Source organism: Portunus trituberculatus, chromosome 48 (assembly GCF_017591435.1).
Source record: "Portunus trituberculatus isolate SZX2019 chromosome 48, ASM1759143v1, whole genome shotgun sequence".
Taxonomy (NCBI): domain Eukaryota; kingdom Metazoa; phylum Arthropoda; class Malacostraca; order Decapoda; family Portunidae; genus Portunus; species Portunus trituberculatus.
The window spans coordinates 18,058,590-18,076,644 of NC_059302.1; the positions used below are offsets into that span (position 1 = coordinate 18,058,590).

General features: G+C 39.8%; 1 protein-coding gene across 2 annotated transcripts in view; it reads left to right on the forward strand.

Annotated features, from left to right (window-relative positions):
• Positions 1-18,055, forward strand: part of LOC123498683 — a 144,749-nt gene that overhangs the window by 5,048 nt on the left and 121,646 nt on the right. The gene's annotated exons all lie outside the window — the stretch shown is intronic.

Consider the following 18,055-nt stretch of genomic DNA (forward strand, 5'->3'; position numbering starts at 1 on the left):
AGTTGAACTAGGGAAGATGAGCTGCTGGTGACGCTGTTATGGTTTGACTGGGGAGTGAGTGGTGCACGTGATCTTGATCTTGATGCTACAGGTGACGCAGAATTTCTTCTGAGTCAGGCCTTTGTATCGGCAGTGCCTGTGTTGTCCACGAGAGGCTTGATCTTGATCTTTATTCTACAGGTGTCTTAGGATTTCTCCTGAGGCAGGCCTTAGTACCAGCAGCTCCTGGTGTATTTAAAAGCCTGTCAGCTTGCATGATACAGTGGGGCTTTCAAATTTGGAAAAAAAATTACGTAGATAAAACTTCGTTAAAGCGAGTTTGGTGTTCGTTAAACGAGCAGATGGTAATAAAACAAAACCTTCGTTGTGTGAACCTTCGTTAAACAGGGGTTACCTGTAGTTTGTTTTTACCCTCCCCTTCCGGTTCTTACGGAAACACAATTTTGCGGTTAAACGAACCAACTCTTTCTTGCTTATGTTAAATTTTGACCTGTTTTGAATAGATGTGCACTTTCTTTTCAATGCGAAAGTTTTTTTTTCTTTGTTTATCACCTCCCTCCTACCCCTGTTTGTTGTGGATATATGAGTTTCCAGTAAAACTGTGCATTTTTTTTTCTGGTATGTTTTTATTGGTTTTCAATTAATATACACTAAGCTAACCTATCCTAACCTAACCTAACTTAAACCTAAGCTTACCTATCCTAACCTAGCTTAAACCTAAGCTTACCTAAACCTAACCTAACCTAAACCTAACCTAAACCAAACCTAACCTAACCTAACCTAACCTTACCTAACCTAACTTAAACTAACCTAACCTGACCTAACCCAACCTAACTGCAATGGGTAAGATATGCATAGGAAGTCATTACCCTATTGGTGGTCCAGTCCTTCCTTGTCGCTGGAGATGTCTCAGAGAGAAGGTGGATGGGTAAATTTTTACAATAACATGAACAGGTCACATCGGTGAATGGCAAGGAAATAATGCGCGCTACACCCAACGCACGGTGACATCTTCCTAAGACTGATTCAAATATTTCAAATTGAACTGCTTCTCTCAGTACATGTTGAAATACGACACTGTGATTGGCTGACTTAATTAAAAAAAAATTTTATTGGCTACTGGTTTCATGTTGAAACAAAAGAACCAATCACTGTCATAATATATCGGGCTTGCGCAGATAATGTAACATACGCACACACAAATGCACACACCAAAATGGTGTTCCTCAGTGCCAGCCTGTCCATTGCACGTGGTGGTGCGTCGCCTCCCGCCATTGACATAGCAGTGAGTTTGATCTTGAAAAAAAATTAATAAATAACAATTTGCAATGGGTATGTATGGGTTCAAATTGATCAGAAGAACAAGGTCTTTAAGATGAGAAGGGTAACAAAAGCCAACTTGCTATTCATGCTAAGGTAAAATAATACCAGAAGTCCCCGATCACCCCGACACCATGGTAAAGAACGCTGAGCGGAAGCTCACATTAATGCCTGAGGGGAGCCAGAATTCAGGACATCAAGAAGACTGTGGCTGAGAAGACAGAATTTTGAGAATGGCCTGCTGGTGATCCAGGGTGGCGGAAATGACCTCGAATGAATTGGAGAAGAAGAAACTGTAAAGGAAGTGGTAGAGGTGGTGAAGGCAGCTGAAGAGAAAAACTTGAGTGTGGCTGATGTGGGAGCAATAAGGAGACTGATACGAATGACTGAGAAGGCGAACAAACCAGAGACGTGCCGATACCAAAATTTAGGCCAATTTCAATACTGATACCGATACCACCTAATTGGGCCGATACCGATACTACTACCGATACCGATGCTACTACTCATAGTGATTACTGCTCTGGACACCAGAATGAGTTGGTGGACGGCGAGCGTTATCAGATGGGAGGCTTTGTTTTGGGGGATGCTGTAAGTCCTTCTGAGAAGGTTTGTGAAATAGGAGCAATTCTAGAAGCTTTTTGAAGCCATTTGCAAAGGTAAATTGCTCAGTAATTGGAATAAATAGCTTCTCAGTCTTCTGATTCTTGTCAGTTATTTTAAATTCTTACTTCTTACTCCTTTAGTGACCATTTGGTCTTGTGCATTTTCATTATTAATTTTATTGACGATATTTTGGCGATCAAAAATATTTTTAAAATTATTAAAATTGTAACAGACACAAAATATTAGTAAAAGAAACTCATTTTGTTGTGTATGTTTCTCTTTAATTAAATCTGACATCCTTTGATATTAATTCATTAGACATTAGTAGACCAATTCAGAAAAATGAGCTTTCACCTAATCTTTTCAATTAAATAGAAAAAAATTTAGTTTATTTTAAATTTCTATGATCTTAAATAATTAATATGCAACAAATTATACACAATGCACATGATTACAAAACAGAATCGTTACTTTCTTAGTTATGGAATTTTTACATCCTTAGGTTAACACAAGTAACTAAAAAATTAAACTTGCATTAAAATTAATATACATATATAAATCGAGCTTCCACCTATTCCAGTATGATATCTTGGAAAAGGCTAGCACTAGCACTGTTAATTATAAATCAAATAAGAATATGCTGTTATTTACAATAATGCAAAATGCCTAACTATATATATATATATATATATATATATATATATATATATATATATATATATATATATATATATATATATATATATATATATATATATATATATATATATATATATATATATATATATATATACACCAAATCATTTTGTTGGATTCTCAATATCTGAAGTTTGACATTTTTAGGTTATAGTTCAAAAACATAAGCTTTTCACCTGTGTGAACTTTGTGTGGGTGGAGGAGCAGCGTCTGACTGAGAGACAGTGAGAATGTGTGGTGACTCATGACCGACCATGTGACAGGATGCTGGAGTTCAGCCTATACGTGTTTCATAAACGTTCAATTTAGAGGTTGTGGCTTATTACCACAGAAAACAGTATTCTATGACATACGGTAATCACCACGGAAACTTAATACGCCGTATTATATTGATTTGGTATCATCAATATCTTATATCGAATATATCACTAAGTAGTAAATTCCTTTTAGGTATTGGAAGTATTGGCATAAAATAAGCCGATACCGATACTGATACCAAAAAATAGGCCGATGCCGCCGATTCAGAATATATATATATATATATATATATATATATATATATTTTTTTATACGTAGGGAAGAGGGCCAGCCAAGGGTAAAAAAAAAGAAAGTTAGAAAAAGGCCCACTTGAGTGCTGGCTCTCCAAAGACTTCAAAAAGTGCCATAACCGTCAGCCAGAATTAGGGGAGCAAATGCCTCGATACCTCCCTCTTAAAGGAAGAGAAGTTGTAGGAATTCGGAAATACAGATGCAGGGAGGGAGTTCCAGAGTTTACCAGTGAAAGGGATGAATGATTGAGCGTACTGGTTAACTCTTGCATTAGAGAGTTGGACAGAATAGGGATGAGAGGAAGAAGAAAGCCTTTTGCAGCGTGGCCGCAGGAGGAGGTGAGGCATGCAGTTAGCAAGATCAGTAGAACAGTTACCATGAAAATAGCGATAAAATATAGAAAGGGATGCAATATTTCGGCGGTGAGAAAGAGACTGAAGACAGTTAGTCAGAGGAGGGGAGTTGATGAGACGAAGAGCTTTCGATTCCACTCTATCAAGCAAAGCTGTGTGACTGGAACCCCCCCAAACATGCGAAGAGTACTCCATACAGGGTCGGATAAGGCCCTTATACAAAGTAAGCAGTTGGAGGGGCGAGAAAAACTGTCGGAGACGCCTCAGAACACCTAATTTCATAGAAGCTGTTTTAGCAAGAGATGAGATGTGAAGTTTCCAGTTAAGATTATGAGCAAAGGACAGACCGAGGATATTCATTGTGGAAGAGGGAGACAGTTGAGTGTCATTGAAGAAGAGGGGATAGTTGTCTGGAAGGTTGTGTCGAGTTGATAGATGGAGGAATTGAGTTTTTGAGGCATTGAAAACTACTAGATTTTTTCTGCCCCAATCGGAAATCTTAGAAAGATCGGAAGTCAGGCGTTCCGTGGCGTCCCCGCGTGATCTGTTGATTTCCTGAAGGGACGTCTCTGAAAGAACGTGGAAAGATGTAGGGTGGTATCATCAGTGTAGGAGTGAATAGGGCAAGAAGTTTGGTTAAGAAGGTCATTAATGAATAATAGAAAGAGAGTGGGTGACAGGACAGAACCCTGAGTAACACCACTATTAATAGGTTTAGGAGAAGAACAGTAGCCGTCTACCACAGCAGCAATAGAGCGGTCGGAAAGGAAACTTGAGATAAAGTTACAGAGAGAAGGATAGAAGCCGTAGGAGGGCAGTTTTGAAATCAAAGCTTTATGCCAGACTCTATCAAAAGCTTTTGATATGTCTAACACAACAGCAAAAGTTTCACCGAAATCTCTAAAAGAGGATGACGAAGACTCAGTAAGGAAAGCCAGAAGATCACCACTAGAGCAACCTTGACGGAAGCCATACTGGCGATCAGACAGAAGATTGTGAAGTGACAGATGTTTGAGAATCTTCCTATTCAGGATAGATTCAAAAACTTTAGACAAGCAAGAGATTAAAGCTATAGGACGGTAGTTTGAGGGGTTAGAACGGTCACCCTTTTAGGAACAGGCTGAATGTAGGCGAACTTCCAGCAGGAAGGAAAGGTACAAGTCGATAGACAAAGTTGGAAGAGTTTGGCCAGGCAAGGTGCAAGCACAGAAGCACAGTTTTTTGAGAACAATAGGAGGGACCCCATCAGGTCCATAAGCCTTCTGAGGGTTTAGGCCAGCAAGGGTATGGAAAACATCATTACGAAGAATTTTGATTGTAGACATGAAATAGTCAGAGGGAGGAGGAGAGGAAGGGACAAGCCCAGAATCGTCCAAGGTGGAGTTGTGAGCAAAGTTTGAGAAAAGAGTTCAGCTTTAGAGACAGAAGAGATGGCAGTGGTGCCATCAGGATGAAATAAAGGAGGGAAAGATGAAGAATTGAAGTTATTTGAGATGTTTTTGGCTAGATGCCAGAAGTCACGAGGAGAGTTTGAGTTTGAAAGATTTTGACATTTCCTATTTATGAAAGAGTGTTTGGCAAGTTGAAGAACAGACTTGGCATGATTCTGGGCAGAGATATAAAGTGCATGAGATTCAGGAGATGGAAGGCTCAAGTACCTTTTGTGGGCAACCTCTCTATCATGTATAGCACGAGAACAGGCTGAGTTAAACCAAGGTTTAGAAGGTTTAGGTTGAGAAAAAGAATGAGGAATGTACGCCTCCATGCCAGATACTAACATCTCTGTTATGCGTTCAGCACAAAGAGATGGGTCTCTGACATGGAAGCAATAATCATTCCAGGGAAAATCAGCATAATACCTCCTCAGGTCCCCCCAACTGGCAGAGGCAAAACGCCAGAGGCACCTTCGCTTTGGGGGATCCTGCGGAGGGATTGGAAAAATTGAACAAGATACAGAAATGAGATTGTGATCGGAGGAGCTCAACGGAGATGAAAGGGTGACAGCATAAGCAGAAGGGTTAGAGGTGAGGAAGAGATCAAGAATGTTGGGCGTGTCTCCAAGACGGTCAGGAATACGAGTAGGGTGTTGCACCAGTTGCTCTAGGTCATGAAGGATAGCAAAGTTGAAGGCTAGTTCACCAGGGTGGTCAGTGAAGGGAGAGGAAAGCCAAAGCTGGTGGTGAACATTGAAATCTCCAAGAATGGAAATCTCAGCGAAAGGGTAGAGGGACAGAATGTGCTCCACTTTAGAAGTTAAGTAGTCGAAGAAATTACTATAGTCAGAAGAGTTAGGGGAGAGATAAACAGCACAGATGAATTTAGTTTGAGAGTGACTGTTAAGTCGTAACCAGATGGTGGAAAATTCGGAAGACTCAAGAGCGTGGGCACGAGAGCAAGTTAAGTCGTTGCGTACATAGACGCAACATCCAGCTTTGGAATGAAAATGAGCATAGAGAAGTAGGAGGGAACAGAGAAGGGGCTACTGTCAGTTGCCTCAGATAGCTGTGTTTCGGTGAGGAAAAGAAGATGAGGTTTAATAGAGGAGAGGTGGTGTTCCACAGATTGAAAATTAGATCTAAGACCGCGAATGTTGCAGAAGTTAATGTAGAAAAAGTTGAGGGAGGTATCAAGGCATTTGTGGTCTTCAACAGGAGAGGTGTCCGACCTGGGGACATTTTTGGTCCCCTCCCCAGAGGGGGACTCCGAGGCGTTGTTTATTTCGGGTCCCATTTTTCTTTTAAATTTTGATTTGGAGTGAAGGTTGTATGTGTGGTAAGTGCATGTAATTTTGTGTGAAGAAGGAGAGCTGTCTTTAGAGGGTAGGCTGTGACTACTCCCTTGAGTTGTGAGACACAAAGGGAAACATTCAACGAGATCACAACTAGCTTTAATGGAAGGTTCACAGCATCTCCTGAACTAGTGCTATTAGATCTCACTGGGAGTAAGTTATTGTTTCGGTAGGTGTCTACTACCTCCTCCATATATATATATATATATATATATATATATATATATATATATATATATATATATATATATATATATATATTTATGTACGCCACACGGTTGCGGTTAACTGCTACAGCTCACTAGACTGTTATTCTGGCAAAATCGCCAACTTTGTTACGGTCAGTACAGTGGGGATTATAAAACACTCCACAGAGTCCCCACTACTATAACCCACAGCCACCGTAACCCTCAGGTTCTTTCAAGGTCGCCAACAGTATGATTTCCCCCACTGTAAGGGAATCTCCTCAGCAACTCCTTCTCCTCCTGTACCCAACCAAGTAGAATTTATAAATGGTAGATGTTATGTGTAACAGGGCGAGGCCTTAAATCCCCCTAGAGAAACCGCCCACAAGGACAATTCCACCCACTTCTCTATGAAGTATTAATGCCTCTCCGCACGCCTTGTCCACAGACTGTGATACTCACAAACTGGGACAACATGCGCAGTATATATATTACTATACTATCTTACTACGACAAGTGCTTACTAACACCTGTTAGACTGACATCCTTGGCCTACTACTACTGCAATATATATGATGTGTATAGCACATCCGGTGATGTACACACAAGCCCAGACACCACCTACTGATGACAACCACTATACACTGAGTCCAAATATTTGTTGCAGACAAGTCTGGCGGACGACAACTACGTACCACTGGCCGACATGAAGCCTCTCAGCATTCAATAGTGTGCGTGGCTACTACCACTACAATACAGTATACTACTGAAACTATACAAAAGACGGTGGGGGCACACAGCCACCCACCAAACCCCACTGATGACCACGGCCACCAACAAACAAACAGGACGAGACAATGCCGTGTCTCTCCCACGCGTTGCCGCCACACTACAGGACGGACACAAAACAGAAGTGCAGCCAAACCAACTACACCTCTCCTAGAGCAACAAGCCCGTTGCTCAAGCAGTCACTGTCTACCCAGTAACAAGCCAGCTACTCAACAGGAGGGCACAACTCCCAGACCAATGACTAGCAAGTAACAAGAGAAGCCCAGCAACACGAATCTCCCTAACACTATGCCAGACCGACGAGAGTGCGTGTCTATCTTCGCTGAAGGCTACCTTGAAACTATAAACAGTATACTACTGATACTACACAACAGATGGTGGCGGCACACAGCCGCCCACCAAACACACTGGTGACCACGGCCACCAACGAAACTAACAGGACGAGACAACACGTATCTCTCCTCCGCGTCGCTACCCACAGTGGACAACGACGAGAAATGTAGCCCCAACCGGCCACACTTTCTCAGAACAACAAGCCCGTTGTTCTAACACAGCCACGGTCTACCGAGTAACAAGCCAGCTACTCAACAGGAGGGCACAACTCCCAGACCAATGACTAGCGATTACTTCGAAAGCCCAGCCAACACGCGTCTCTCTCACTGTGCCAGACCGACGAGAAGGGTGTCTATCTCCGCTGAAGGCTAACTCGGTACTGAGTCCCGCTCGCAACGAGAAGCAGGGAATGGGAGGCGGGTTGTCTGCTCAACAGAACAGCCCGAGGGGCCCACGCTGGGTGGCCATAGGCTACACATATAATGAAATAATAAATTAAAGGGGATTAATACGGTGCCCATCACAATATATATATATATATATATATATATATATATATATATATATATATATATATATATATATATATATATATATATATATATATATATATATATATATATATATATATATATATATATATATATATATATATATATATATATATATATATATATATATATATATATATATATATATATATATATATATATATATATATATATATATATATATATATATATATATATATATATATATATATATATATATATATATATATATATATATATATATATATATATATATATATATATATATATATATATATATATATATATATATATATATATATATATATATATATATATATATATATATATATATATATATATATATATATATATATATATATATATATATATATATATATATATATATATATATATATATATATATATATATATATATATATATATATATATTATTTACACGTCACCGGATGCGGTTAGCTGCTACAGCTCACTAGACTGTTATTCTGGCAAAATTGCCAACTTAGTTATGGTCAGTGCAGTGGGGATTATAAAACACTCCACAGAGTCCCCACTATTATAACTCACAGCCGCCGTAACCCTCAGGTTCTTTCAAGGTCACCAACAGTGTATAATTTCCCCCACTGTAAGGGAATCTCCTCAGCAACTCCTCCTCCTCCTGTACCCAACCAAGTAGAATTTATAAATGGTAGATGTTATGTGTCACAGGGCGAGGCCTTAATACCCCCTAGAGAAACCGCCCACAAGGACAATTCCACCCACTTCTCTATGAAGTATTAATTCCTCTCCGCACGCCTTGCACCCAGGCTGTGAGGGTTCACAGACTGGGACAAAACGTGCAGTATATATATTACTATACTATCCTACTACAACAGGTGCTTCCTAACACCTGTCAGACTGACATCCCTGGCCTACTATTACTGCAATATATGATGTGTATAGCACATCCGGTGATGTACACACAAGCCCAGACACCACCTACAGGCGACACCAGCTATACACGAGTCCAAATACTCGTCGCAGACAAGTCTGGCTGACGACAACTACGCACCACTGGCCGACATGAAGCCTCTCAGCCTTCAATGGTGTGCGTGGCTACTACCACTACTGAAACTATACAAAAGATGGTGGGGGCTCACAGCCGCCCACCAAACACACTGGTGACCACGGCCACCACAACAGCAAAAACAGGATGAGACAAAGCGTGTCTCTCCGCGTCGCCACACCCGAGTGGACGAACGCACTAGAAATGCAGCCCCAACCAGCCACACTTTCTCAGAACAACTAGCCTGTTGTTCTACACAGCCACGGTCTACCGAGTAACAAGCCAGCTACTCAACAGGAGGGCACAACTCCCAGACCGATGACTAGCGAGTACTTCGAAAGCCCAGCCAACACGCGTCTCGTTCACTGTGCCAGACCGACGAGAGTGGTGTCTATCTCCGCTGAAGGCTAACTCGGTACTGAGTCCCGCTCGCAGCGAAGCAGGGAGAGAGAGGCGGGTTGTCTGCTCAACAGAACAGCCCGAGGGGCCCGCGATGGGGGTCATAGGCTTCACATATAATGAAATAATAAATTAAAGGGGATTAAGACGGTGCCCATCACAATATATATATATATATATATATATATATATATATATATATATATATATATATATATATATATATATACAGGCAACCCCCGTTTAACAAAGGTTCACACAACGTAATTTCGCTACAACGAAGGTTTCATTTTACTACCATCTGCTCGTTTAACGAACACCAAACTTGCTTTAACGAAGTTTTATCCAGGTAATTTTTTTTTCCAAATTTGAAAGCCCCACCATATCACACAAGCTGACAGGCTGGTGAATACACCAGGAGCTGCTGGTACTAAGGCCTGCCTCAGGAAAAATCCTGGGACACCTTTAGAATAAAGATCAAGATCAAGATCAAGCCTCTCGTGGACAACACGCGCAACACTCACTCCCCAGTCAAAACATAACAGCCTCAGCAGCAGCTTGTCTTCCCTAGCTCAACTTACCACCAAAATGCCCTGCAATTGGCCTAGTGTTCGTAAGAAGACCAGGAAGTCACCTACTCTCCAAATGAAGTTAGATATTATTCACAGACACGAGAGAGGCCAGAAAACTATAGCAGTGCTGGCCACCATCTCGACTGCATATTATACTGTCTCTATTTTCAAGTCAGCAAACTCTATTAAGAAGGCTGGTGAGACTGTATCTTCCTTGCAAGCTAAAGAACCACCTGAACTCGTGACTCTTTGGAGGTAACCAGAACCATAGCTCCACTGCCGAGTTTTATTACAAGGTACGTGCGAGCGGTAACACAGAGACCTGCAAGTCAATTGCAAGGTTGTCACAATACGTTCATAAATAACACCCGATAACATTAACACAAGTACTTAAACGAACGGAAATACAAAATACTAAGAGTGACTCACCCAACAGGTATTACAGATGAACCTGGACTTGTAGGCAGGAAGGCAGCCGGCCAGCAAGTGACCTGCGCTGCTCTGATCGTACTATATATACAGTAGTATAGGTGACGGTGAACAGGCATGTTAACAAGCTTAGGGTACTTTGTTGGTAATAACAATCCAATGATAATCTTAACTCTTAGGCAAACACTCGGCAGTTTGTACATAAAAACCCTATTATTATATTCACAGTTTTACACCACAGTACTCCCTCCAGAAGTACGGAATACCAAAACATTACAAGCAAAACAGAACACAGCATACCCCAAATGAACATCAAGCAATAAAAAAAAAAAAAAAACTATAATAAAATAAATAAATAAACATGAAACATAGAGAGTTCACATAAATATCACAAAAGTGTGTATACAATAACAATCAAAAGTAGTGATACTCTGGCTTGACACGAAAACACACTACCCTACCGGAACGCGTACGTTGAGGAGAGCTAGAAACAAGGTCTGGAAAAAGAGGAATAGAAAGAGAGGAAGGAGAGACAAGAGGATTACTTAAAGAACTGCCGCAATCTACACTCGCATGAGGAACAGGGAATGGGTCCTTCGGCAGCTCATAGGCAGGCTTAAGGCGATCAATAGAAACTGCCGTTTCCCCCTGAGGAAGCTGAAGAAGGAAGTACTTTTGCTCTATCCGAACAACATCGTATGGACCAGTATAAGGTGCCTCCAAACTCATCCGAACACGGTCAACACACACCCAGACCCGAGGGCACGTACGCAAGTCCTTAGGGACATAAGAATCACTAAGAGTGTGACAATCACCAGCTGCAAAGGATTCAAAATTTATAGCCCTCATTTCCTTGATAAAAAACTGCAAGGTGTCATCCGTAGTGTGAGTCTGTGAAGCATCAGAAAATAGCAGGTGAGGACACATCATGTACGCCCCTGTAACAGCAGTAAAAGGCAAAAAATTAGAACTATTTGGCATCATACGGAGACCTCATAAAACAATGGGGAGGGCAGTAAACCAGTTTTCCTTTCGCGCTCTAATAGCTGCCTTCAGGCGTCTATGATGCCTTTCAAAAACACCGTTAGATTGGGGGTGATAACTCGTCGTGCGAACACGATGAAATCCCACTAGGGAAGCCAGATCGGAAAATAACTCTCCCTCAAACTGAGCACCCCTGTCAGTCACCACATGAAGGGGAACGCCAAAACGCGTCACCCAGCCGTTCATAAATGCAATTGCGACAGAGGTCGAGGTGGTATTGACAAGGGGAATGGCCTCTGTCCACCGCGTAGCCCTGTCAATACACGTCAAAAGATACTTAAATGGCAAGGGATAAGGATAATTAGGCAGTTCCGCAGAAGGTAAGGGACCCACAATCTATCCGTTGGTGCACTAATAGGTGTGACAGGTGCGCATACATGTCTGTGAATTTTAAAATCTTGGCAAGGAAGGCAATGCTTGACAAAGTCTTGTACATGTTTATCAATGTTTGGCCAAAAAAAACTTTCTTTAACTAACCTTGCAGTATACTTAACCCCAGGGTGAGAAATATTATGCAAAGATGAAATAACTGCACCCCTAAGAGAGGCTGGCACAAAAGGTCTAGGAGAAGCTGTTGATCTATCACACCACAATGTAAGATCATGGGAAACATCATATTTAACCAAGTGCTCTCTATAATCTTGAAGTTCAGCATCATCCAGTTGAGCTCTTGCTATACCATGGAGATCAAAAACATCCACTGTGACTGCATGAGTTGACCGAGACAGATAATCTGCAACAACATTATTGTCACCACGAATATATTGAAGTGAGGTTACAAATTCAGAAATAAAGGACAGTTGGCACTGTTGGCGATCAGATTTAGGTATAGACTTAGAATAGAAAGCAGACACAATGGGTTTATGATCCAGGAAAAGCGTTACATCATGACCATCTATAACAGATCGAAAATGCAGCACAGCAAGATAAGCTGCTAAGAGTTCTCTATCATATGTTGAGTAAGTTTTCTGGACATTAAACAATTTCTTAGAGAAAAACCCTATAGGCGATGGTTTAGCGTCCACCATTTGGTAGAGTGCCGCACCAACAGCCAGACCAAAACTGTCAGTTACAAGTTGGTATTGAGTGGAGGAAGTAGAGGGATAAACTAGAGTAGGACAGTCAAGTAAAGCCTGCTTCAAACAATCAAAAGAGGCTTTAGCTGAATCTGACCAATGGAGAGAATTAGTAGAATGGTTATGTCTCAACAATTCCGTTACCGGATGAGCTATTTCAGCAAACCTTGGGATCATTTGCCGGAAGAAGTTGAGCATACCCATAAACTGTCTCAGCTCTTTAGATGTTCCAGGTAAGGGGAATTCTGATATAACAGCAACTTTATCGGGTGGTGGTCGAACTCCAACAGCACTCACCTCATATCCTAGAAAACTCAATACAGGTTTAAAGAAAGTACATTTGTTCACATTCAGTCTTAGTTTGTGCTTAGAAAGTATTGCAAGAACATTATCTAAGTCAGTAAGATGTTCCTCAATTGAGGTACTAGCCACAAGGATGTCATCAAGATAACAAAAAACATCAGTGTTGGCTAGAATACTATCCATGAACCTCTGAAAGGTGGCCCCTGCATTCTTAAGACCAAAAGACATGTATTTATACTCAAAGAGCCCAAAAGGTGTACAGACTGCAGTCTTAGCAATGTCACAGGCAGCAACTGGGATTTGTAGATAAGCTCTCTGTAAATCTAATTTTGTAAACACAGTTTTACCATCTAAAGACATTGTTAACGAACGCAAATGAGGAATGGGATACTTATCGCTTACCGTGACACTGTTTAGACCCCTGTAATCACCGCACGGCTGCCATGTGCCTGGCTCCTTCTTGGGAACGAGGTGGAGTGGCGACGCCCAAGGTGAATTCGATCTCTGAATAATACCAGCATTTAACAAAAATTTGAATTCCTGTTTGGCTGCTTCAAGTTTCGTACCTGTGAGAGGTCTAACCTTGAAATGAACTGGAGAAGAATTTCCAGTATCTATGTGATGGGCAATGGCTCCTTCCGCACAGTTTTCAGAGTGAAGCTGTAATGGGGCTGTAAGTATAGGATACTTTAACCCCTTCATTACCGACTCCGTGATCCTGCGCGTACCAACCCCCTCCCCCCAGCACCGAGTTTTTCGAGTGCTCATAATTTCGCATAGGTAGTCTATTGTTCATTTCTATGCCCATATTTAGTCATCTAAGTATTATTTTTCATGTCTTTTGATAGATTTGGTCATGGGATGTATACTTTTTCAAATCGGAAGTTGTTATACATGATTTCCTATGACCTCGTCTGACATGAATAGCTGGAAGCAGTCCAAAACACTAATGTTATCCCGTGAGATATCAGGATGAACACCTGAAAAATCTTCTACTAGGGCAGGAACAGTGCCAGGACGATGATCAGAAAAGGGATCAGCCATGAGTGTGAAGGTGTGAGGTGAGGGGCTGGGTGGTGTCTCCTCATCGTCACCATCACTCTCATATAGGTCATCACTACTCGCCTCACTGTCATTTTCTGGCAAATATTCATCATCTGAATCACTTGTGAGGCCTTCTGATTGTGTCAGATTATCATCTGATCCTTGCAAGTCATTGTCAAGAGGGTATAACTCTCAGAATCACTGCTGGAGGAGCACAAAGATGCCATAATGCGCGTGTCAAAGTCAAACACACGCGTACCAACCCCTCCCCTGCACCGAGTTTTTGAGCGCTTCTCATAATTTCGTAGGTAGTCTAATGTTCATTTCTATGCCCATATTTAGTCATCTAAGTATTATTTTTCATGTCTTTTGATAGATTTGGCTCATGGGATGTTTCAAAGTCAAACACACACACTGATGGGTGGGCGGTTCACATCACCATCCCCCGCCACCACGGGCCAACGTCCTTAAAACACCAGGTGCCAATTAGTCAATTTGTCACTGTCGTAAATTACAACCATACAAACCGAGAAATATGGAGCCCTGGGTATCATTACTAAGCAATGAAGTACGCACGTACTTCATCGGTTCGGCAGCCGAAAGTTGACATGAAGTACTATGGTACCTCATCGGTAATGAAGGGGTTAAAAGTAAAGATTGAACATTAGAGTCATGAATACCATAATCGATATTATAAGCTAGCAATAGGGAACTTGAAGCTTCCAGGGGAATTTTACTTTTGGTTGTTTGATCAAAGAGTGTATTACTTCGACAATCCACAAGTAAATTTTGAGCACTCAAAAAATCTGTCCCACGGGAAAGAATGCCGTAGGCGTTGAATCCCGAGCTCCACATTGACTTCACCATGACACTTAATCACTTCACCTGAGGCATTAGTTAAATTAACATTAGTTGGTCTTAGGAATGGCAACATATCAGGGTGGTAAGGCAACAATGAAATAGAGGAACCAGTATCTATAAGAAAGGAATAAGTCTTACAACCGATTTTGGCACTAATCTTAAGTGGCAATCAGACGGTTGTTAAGTTCACAGATTGCCCACCTAGTTTTCCGAAAAATCAAGGAGTGGCTGGTTAGTACCTGGTCTACTTGGTGAACGAGAAGGGGATGACGAGCGTGAAGGTCGCCGAGAACTTGGCAACATGTTGAGACCAACCTTTGAAGAAGACAGCATGCACCAAGGTTTACATGATTTGGCATTTTGTCCATAATATAAATGATACCTACATACCTGTGGCCTTTGCTTGTCATGGAAAGCTCTAACACCAACTAGAATAGAAGAGTGGGCATAATTTATAGTCATATTTCCACCTGTTGGATCTCTGTGTGAGTATGATGGTTTGGATGTGTACACCTGATTGACTTGGGCACCACAGGTCACGTTATAAGACATAAGGGTGTCTGAGACTCTGGCTAGCTCCTCCAATGACGTGCTGGTATCATAAGTGGCAATTAGAGGCCTGATGTTGTTTGGCAAGGCTTTTATGAATTTTATTCTAAGAAATTCCTCACCAAGAGCCAATGGAGTTGCTATCTTGCGTAGTTCACGCAAATACTGAGTAGGTTTAGTGAACAAGATTTGGTTCTGAGTCACTAATGAATCAAAAAGTTCTGGCTTAGACTGTGAGAATAAATTAGTCAAGGCTGTCTTGAGTTTGTCATAACAAACGGATTGGATCACGTCATCACTCACCTGATTAAGAACCCTAACAGGCAAATTTGACAACACATGGTGAAACTTGGTGCTAGATACTGTTATATTCGCCAAAATGAACTGTGATTCAATGATACTAAACCATCTTGCTACCGCGGTCTCATCTAACACTGGTGGCTTAACCGCCACAGCCGCAGCAGCTATGCTAGTGGTGTCACTCTTGACAGGATCAGACATTATTGCGAGTCACTGTCACCCCAAAAAAAATTGTTCCTTACGGTGCGTAAACGTGATCACAGGCTAACACACTGCGCTGACAGTCCAACACATCTGAAGCAGTGAGGAATTAGGGAGCTTGGCAGGGTTTCGATCAGTACCACTGTAGCAGAACAGAGTGTTGGTATGTGTAACAGCCAGCTACACAGACCTGGAAGACGTAAATAGGCAACAAGCCGCCACATCACTCGTAACGACTGCCGCTTCACTCCCGGATGTGTCGCTGTGTTCCCCGCCTATCCACCGGTCGCCGGCCCGTCACTCCGTGCGCCTGTCACTCCGGGGTCACCAATTTGGAGGTAACCAGAACCATAGCTCCACTGCCGAGTTTTATTACAAGGTACGTGCGAGCGGTAACACAGAGACCTGCAAGTCAATTGCAAGGTTGTCACAATACGTTCATAAATAACACCCGATAACATTAACACAAGTACGTAAACGAACGGAAATACAAAATACTAAGAGTGACTCACCCAACAGGTATTACAGATGAACCTGGACTTGTAGGCAGGAAGGCAGCCGGCCAGCAAGTGACCTGCGCTGCTCTGACCAGACTATATATACAGTAGTATAGGTGACGGTGAACAGGCATGTTAACAAGCTTAGGGTACTTTGTTGGTAATAACAATCCAATGATAAGATATCTTAACTCTTAGGCGAACACTCGGCAGTTTGTACATAAAAACCCTATTATTATATTCGCAGGTTTATACCACAACTCTACAATGGATAAAGTGGAAAGCCTTGTGGAAATGTGGTACGTAAGTTTTATATGCGGTACAATGATGCGCACTTTGTTTACATTTCACAGGTTGCCGGTTAGTGTCTTTCCCGTTTCACTCTTCCTCCCTTCATAAAGTTAAGATCATCAACATTATAAAGTTACATACATACATACATTAGTGTACATTATAATGACTTAAATTAAACTACCTAAATGTTTAACTTCATAATTCCTACTTTCATTAAACCTTTTACTGTACTATGATGCACTCTCGCTTTGCTTACTCTCAATGGAAGTTCAAATCAGGGGTAAACTTGTTATAATCGGTTAAACGAAGTTTTTAACGAAGTGTTTTTAGGAACGTAACCCTTTCGTTAAAGCGGGGTTTGCCTGTATATATATATATATATATATATATATATATATATATATATATATATATATATATATATATTTAAACATATATATATATATATATATATATATATATATATATATATATATATATATATATATATATATATATATATATATATATATATATATATATATATATATATATATATATATATATATATATATATATATATATATTTATATATATATATATATATATATATATATATATATATATATATATATATATATATATATATATATATATATATATATATATATATATATATATATATATATATATATATATATATATATATATATATATATATATATATATATATATATATATATATATATATATATATATATATATATATATATATATATATATATATATATATATATATATATATATATATATATATATATATATATATATATATATATATATATATATATATATATATATATATATATATATATATATATATATATATATATACATGTTTATGAATATATATATATATATATATATATATATATATATATATATATATATATATATATATATATATATATATATATATATATATATATATATATATATATATATATATATATATATATATATATATATATATATATATATATATATATATATATAAATAATATATATATATATATATATATATATATATATATATATATATATATATATATATATATATACATATATATAAACATATACAGGCAACCCCATTTAACGAAGGTTCACACAACGAAATTTCGCTGCAACGGAGGTTTCATTTTACTACCATCTGCTCGTTTAACGAACACCAAACTCGCTTTAACGAAGTTTTATCCAGGTAATTTTTTCAAAGTTTGAAAGCCCCACTGTAT